Source organism: Pteropus alecto, unplaced genomic scaffold (assembly GCF_000325575.1).
Source record: "Pteropus alecto unplaced genomic scaffold, ASM32557v1 scaffold239, whole genome shotgun sequence".
NCBI classification, from domain to species: Eukaryota; Metazoa; Chordata; class Mammalia; order Chiroptera; family Pteropodidae; genus Pteropus; species Pteropus alecto.
The window spans coordinates 15,744,992-15,752,716 of NW_006494613.1; positions in this window are offsets into that span (position 1 = coordinate 15,744,992).

A 7,725-nucleotide genomic window follows, 5' to 3' on the forward strand; every position below is an offset into this window, starting at 1 on the left:
AGTTTTGATATTAATATTCTAATACTACTTCTATTCAAACTTGCGATATAAGTTTTTTGTTTTATTTTTAAAATGGTTTAGGAATGTTACATTCAAGCATTAAGTTTATATAGATCTCTTTAGGAATAAAACTAAACTCTCATAGAAAACTTTTTAATTAGATCTTATATTTTAGAGACATATACTGAAATGGTAATTGAATTTGAGCACGTAATGGATAAATAAAACACAAATTCTTATGAACCAAGCAAAGATTCCCAATTTTTAATCTGTTACTATATTTACAATTTCAGTATGTGAAAATATATACGGACCTCCTTAAATGAGAATTCCCCACTGCAGTTTTGTAGTCATGAATATGCCACTAATTTTCTATATAGTGTGGCCTCATTATCAGCAAGTCTCTTAAATCTCAAACTAAGAGAAATACCATTAATCAGGCAAATCTTTCTGAACCATCAATTTCATTGCAGGATTTGGGAGGCATAGAGTCGGAAGAAAAATTGTTAAACTGTATATATAACTTAAAACATTGTTTTTATATTAAAACAAATACTAAGAACATGGAGATAAGAATAATTCCTCCAAATATCTAGGATTAAACAGGAGACAGCAAACATATTTGATATAGCTGCTTCAGGCTATACTTCTGCTACCTGGGATACTTACCACTGTCCTCAGCTTCCAGGAGGACTTCTGAGAAAATGTTTGAGAAGCATAGCTGTATTCTTTACTCTTTGTTCATTGAACTGTCAACTGCATCTCTTACCTGCATTTTACAAGCAAAAATTTGTTTGATTAAATTCAACAGGTAATGAGAACTTATTATGAACCCAGCACTTTATATACATTCAAAGGAATACTTAAGGATTAAACATAGTAATTGAGGAAGGAAAGAAAGAAAGCATAGTAATATTTAAAACTTACAGATTCAATAAGCATATAGGACAGATGCACATGAAATAAAACATTTTAGTAAATGCTACAATAGTTCCACAGTAATAAAATAATTGCTAAGCACATATGAGAAAAGGAGAAAAGGTCTGAGATTAGAGGGAGGAGCAGACACGACTCTAAGAGAGGAGACTTACTTTTGTGCTTAAAAGAATTGGATAGAAAGGAAAAGGGCAGGCTTCCCCATTTGGAGGAACAACTTGAGTAAAATAATATCACTGGCAATATTCAGGGTCTGAAAAACATTAAAAAGGAAGACATTGGTCATGAAAGATTAGACAAGAGTGAAGATGAAAATAAAAGATTATTCCTAAGTTTCAGACCTGGGGAACAATGCCAAGGTAAGTCTGAGAAGAAATCTCATGAGGGAAAAGCTTGCATTTGGGTTTGAATATGTTAAATTTTTAGTCATTTTAGGGACAACTAAAAAAAAAATATATGAAAAGTAGTATTAACACCTGAACAAGATAAATGATGACAGGAAAAGATCGCTGCTACCATTTCTGCTACTGGGAAAAGCATAGTCACTAAAATGTTTAATTATTTGGACCACAGAGCCTCTCTTTCAATGCAGAAACACAGAACAATGGATATTCTCAATGAAAGTTTCAATAGAACCCCTAGGACTCCTCAATGTTCAGCATCTTTGAGGACTGAAGTTTAACTCAGGGACGTGGAATCAAGCCTTCTCCCACAGCCTTTTTTAAAGGTTAACTTTTCCACCCACACCAGAAGTTTGTCTAACTCTTCCAACAGTCATCTGATTCCTTAACTTGAACTTTACTCTAAGGACACTAGAAAACTATATGTCTAGTGAAGGGCCCTATAATATCAAGATAGTCACTATCATGATCACACGTCCATCCTTGCACTCATGGAAAGATGGCATGGTGCAAGCTCCCTACCAAAAGATAAGCAAAATGACCATAAGATTTCCCCATATTTGGAAACCTGATGTCTTCTAGAAATACAGAGTAACCCAACTAACAACCAGGCCCAAGTGATCCAGGCTCAGCTGAGACTTGTGGTCAAAGAAACACAATAGAGTAACCAGAAAGAATTAAAAGACATTCAAATTATTTAAAGATGTCCTTTAAAAAATAGCAACGGTACGGAAATATACTTTAAAAACCACAAATCATCTTAAATATCCATTTTCCCCATCTGTGTGGCTTTTATCATTCCCCACATGGATAGCAGCAACTCCTAAACCTCTTTTTCTCTGATCCTCTCAACTCCCAACCAAGCACTCTCCTCAGTGCCAACATCTCATTAGAACTTTTGTCTTTCCTCCCTCTCACTTTCCTTGTGTCGTTATTCCTTTTTCTCTTCCTAAAATAAATACCCATCTTCTCTTTTTCATTTTTTTTTTCATTGACCCAAAGCATCATCTAAACAATATTGGAACTGAAAGAATTCTTCTTGGTGGTTAGGGGCAAGGAAGGAGAAAAGAAGGGCTAATGTAGAAAGGGGAAAACATGCACACATTAGTGTTTTTTGTTACCATCACATGTAAACACTTAGTTTCAAACTAATTTTCTGTTATTATGTTTTATTTTGTTCTCAAACTCCAAGCTCTTCAGAAGACAATTAAAATTCTCAGGAGGTCTCCTGATCGCTCTCTTTTAGGATCACTTGGGCTTTTGGAATTAGTGAGAAACCAAATAGAGATCTCCATATGTCAAACCACAGAGACCTCAAGAGGCCTCTAACCTTGGAGATGTCAAATGTCTTCAGAGCTTCCCTGGCACCAGAAATGAAATGCCGTGACACAGTGCAATGCCAGGTGCTCACGGATCTGTGGCTGTCTGCATTGCCGCTTACCAGAAAATAAGCATGGAATTTCTGTCTGCTCCAAGAATTAGTACGCTGACAGTTCCACGTTGCTTTTTTTTTCTCCCTCAGAGTTTGTTTTTTGTCCTATTTTGCTTTTAGTAAGAAAAAGTTTGATTTTATGATTCAATTTTATTTATTTTTTTTAAATGTTAGAGTACCATCAAAGAAGAAAAATCCTATAAAAATAAAGAATAAACTTCCTTTTTTTTCTAAAATGTCCAAGGAATTTTAGGTTATTGGTAGTAAACATCTAGGTAACTAGAGATTTTTATCTGAATCACTAGTTTTGATTATGTAAAGTATAATGATATAAAAATAACATTGCACTAAACACAATTTAAAGTTTCCTTTGGCACATAGTGAGAACTTGATAAATATCCATAAATGAATCATTCTCTTTCTAGAGACTAAATTATTGATGATGGTTGCAGATAATGTTTTCTTTACTAGAAAACTAAAACATTAATTTTTTCTGAAAAACGAAAACAAAAAATTCCTTAAGCAAATTTGCTCTTAAGGAGTTCAATTTCAGATAATTTATCTGAATTATGTTCTCTATGATAATAATTGCAGACATTTTAATAATCACTATATATGTATCAGGGAGGGCTACTTTTTCATCTCCATTTATAGAATAAGAAACCACAGTATAGTGAATTCAGAGGAACAGGGGTTATAATTAAAAGGTAGAATATGTTAGAATATTCTAGCATTTCCTACTAAACCCTCAATCTGTCTAGTACCACTACAATTATGTGACATATAACTATCCATTATATGTACTCAACTATTTATTCAGTTGAATAAAGAGACAGGAACGTAAGTAGCACCAAGTAGTTCCAGATTTTAGCTAAGTGCTAGACTGCTTTAAAGACCTCGAATTATAATTGCATAGTAAATAACAATTACATAAAATTAAAATCATACAGAATGAATGAATTCTTTTTTAAAGCATATTATGTACCACTTACCTCTTAAGAGAAATGCTGAATACTTTAACTAGGATGAAAGAAAATTTGAAATAAAGTTCCTTAATTTTAGATAGCTATTCTGTGAATGCATATGTTTAATAGCATTATAAAGTATCACTTCTAAGACACCATTATATTTGAAGACAGCATATTCTTAGGTCACAGAGTTATGATTCATATATATCAAGTCACTTAGTACTGCTGGCAAGTGTTGCAAGCCTGAAATATAACACAGAGAGAATAATAAAACTTTAACAAGCAGCAATAAAACTAATGAAATATAATCTCAAATATACTGCTCTAATTCATCCAGAGAGGAAATACAATCACCCAATTCTGAGGATGAGGAAATGAAGCCAGTTTCATAAAAACATATATTCATCATACTAACATGGATCATTTTAGAATTAGAACTAAAAGAGAATTCAAGCTGGTTACAGTAGTATAATTATCATGGCCAAATAAATGAGGATGACAGGATGAAGCAACAGTTCACAAATGTTTATTTTGGCTCTGTATTTAAAGCTATAGAAATGAAAATACTGGTGCTATTTTTAATAGAGATTATCTTCCATGTTGAGGACAGAGAAATTTCATGATAGATTGAGCAGCATCTAAGAAGTTAGTTATGACTTCCAAGATCAATATGTATGTGGGTCACAAGTTTATTTATATACAGTTTGTATGTACCTGTAATAACCATGTAACCTAGTCTAAAATAACTTCAGGTTGATGTTTATTACTGTGTTCCTTGAGGTTGTAATTTGGCAATTGTGTGTTCTCTCATGCCTATTCCTTATTCCTTGTTATTCTTCTCTAGTTTTGAGAACCTAGAATTCCAAATTTAAGCATAAGGGAGGAGAGACAGGAAGAGGAAAGTAAGAATGAGAAAGGGAAGAGTGAGGAGGTAAAATGAGGTGAGAGAAAAGATGCAATTTGTTATATGAGTTCTTTCTCTGTAGCTTTGATGTTCAGCATCCAAAAGTAATTTAAGGCAGCAAGCTAAACGGTAGAGATTTACGATGGATTTACTGAAAACGATGGATTTACTGAAAAATTGAAACCAGAATAGACAAGGTTTTCTCTTAATAGATTGTGCATATAGTAGAGTTTACACATTCTCTGTGATTGTGCATATAGTAGAGTTTACACATTCAAATAAGTTAATAAAGGAAAACAGATTGATAGTTGTTCATTGTCAGAAGCATGCACAAGACACCTAAAAATTCAGTGCTTAGTTTCCACTGTTGGAAGAGTTAGGGGAAAAGTAGAGGAATTCATATCAGTGATTGACGTCTATCATCCAAGGAAGCTGATGAAACACATAAGGTCAAGTGGGGTCAAATAATGAATAAAACAGGATATGGGACTCTGTTCAAGTATGTTTTGATAAGTAAAAATAATGAAAAAGAGCAAGATGGTGTACAGAGATTATGTAGAAGTTTGGAATTTCTATTAATCAAAGGGCAACCTAAATGTACTAGCAGGATTATTTTCCTCATAGAATGAATTCAAGAACAGTGAGATTATCTGCTGCAGGCTGAACTGACTAAATCATTTTTAAAACCTCAAACTAATAAGGTGCTTGAAAATACATAAATTAAAAGAAATAATGTGTCACATGACAATGTATGAATCATAGGAATGACTTTTTCTTTTTTTACCCTACATTTTATAAGAGTAGAAAACAAAATATGAGATTTAACTCTAATATAAATAATCAAATTCATCTCACTTTCTGTTGTCTCGTTTATCTTTTCAAAATATGTATACACCTACCCATTGGTTTTACTTCAGTTGAGTGAAAAAAGTACTAACATCAGTCTCAAATTTGTCTCCTTCTCAAAGGTAATTTTCATTCTTTCTCACCTATCCTGGAGTTTTAAAATCAAGATAACGTATTATTCATTTTTAAAGGGATAATCATTTAGTTTATTACCTTTGAGGGATGTTCTGAGAATTAATAATACAAAAGAAATAAAAACACTTTGCAGAAATGAAATGATGAGGTTTGCAATAGTTATAGGTTGATAGTTAATGCTGTTTTCCTACACAATGTTAATGCCTGATCATTTTTTTCATTAAAAACAAGACCAAAACAATACTGTCTTTAACATCTATCTACTATCACTGATCACTAATAATTCTGTCTATGGCAGGGGAGAGGAAATCTCAATATAAACAACATAAATTGACAATATTTTTAATATAAAGAATGCTTTGTGGAATAGGAGAACCAAATTAGGTCATGTTCATGTTTTAAAAGAATAACCTGGGTTGGTACATTATACAGCGTGAAAATAAGCTTCTTGCGTGCTTGCTTTCATTATAAGGCATTCATATGACGCCATCGTGTGGTAAGCCAAACACATGCCAGTTTATTTGAAATAGTGTGAAAAATCCCAAAAGAGAAAGAATGTGCTATTTGGTGGGTTTAGTTCATGCTCAGAACCTTCATCCTATTAGAAAGAGCCAGAAAAAGTTAGCCTTAGTAATCTCATACCATAGATCTAAGCCAGGCACTTATTTACCAGCGGTCTCAAATAGGGCATATTTGAAGTCAGAACCAAATCAATATAGCCGAGAAGACCTTCAGGCAGCAAATGACATTTCCCATTTCAAAACTGTTTAATATTCTGGGTATATTATATAAAAGGTCCATCAATTGTTCAAAATTGTGTTATTTATATAATTATTTCCAAAATCACAAGTTACAGTCAAAATGATATTTTATAACCATAGTCCCTTTTTTATCTAACCAAAAAAATCTGGGTGCGCAAATAGACAAGGTTAAGTGCACATATGGGGTGAATCAGAGTAACTTAAATTGGAAATATTAAACACATAGCATGACATTGTACTCTTCTCAGATGATTTGCATCTTTTCAAAGGTACAAAATCAAACTTTCCTTCCAACTCTCTTCTACTTAATCTTCAATATCATCTCTAATACTGAGGGATAGGCATAATCATTCAAATCATTATGATAATGAGATTATTTTAATGGATTTATATTTTATCAGTTAAAATTTTTCTTTCAAGGTCAGAACATGGAAATCAAAAACACAAGTCAGTAAGGGAGTGATTCTGGATTTAAATACAAAAATTCTTACAAAGCCTTAAAAAAAATTTTTCAGAAATAAAACATTGTAAAATTTAAATATAGTAAAAACTACAGAGAAGTGCAATTCAGTTAATTACCTCTCTTTAGAAAGCATTAAATGAGCTAAAAGATTTTTGCTTTTGAGAGTATAAAGAGAGAAATGTGATCATTTAAATTCTACTGTCTTATATATATTTTTAAGAAATGCCAAGTGCTTTCAAATATATTGTCTCAGATTATAAAGTTTAAATACACCAATCAACTTTGTGAGACAAAATTCTAATTTACTTTTCTCTTTTCCCTTCTCTATTGAACACCAACTACAAATTGCTTATTAGATTTAAAATGTATGAAATTATCAACAGATATAAAATCAGAAAGAACATAACTATAAATCTAAATTTTAGGTCTTAAGCTGTCACTACTATAACTTCCTTCTATTTAATATAGAGACTTTCTACAATATGTTCATGAGTTTATGATAGTTTTCCATAAAATAAGTTTGTCCTGATGACTTTTAGTAGAAAAGAAGGATATCTGTACATGAGAGAAAAGAAAAAAATAATAATAACTTAGTAGGTAAATATTCTAATGAAGAAAGAAAAAAATGTATTCAGTAGAGATGGAGTTTATTTAACCTAAAGATTAGATAAACACTATAATTTTGGTTATAAATGTTTATTATAGAAAACAAAACAAATGCAGTCAGTAGACATAATGAAATAAGTAGAAAGCCTAGTGGAATCTTGACATTGTTAAAGGATTTAGTAAATAAGGGAAGTGGAATCACAGTTAAGAGTAGTCCACAAGTTATTTAATTGCCTGCCAATTTCAGAAAAATTTAATTCAACCACCTTGGAT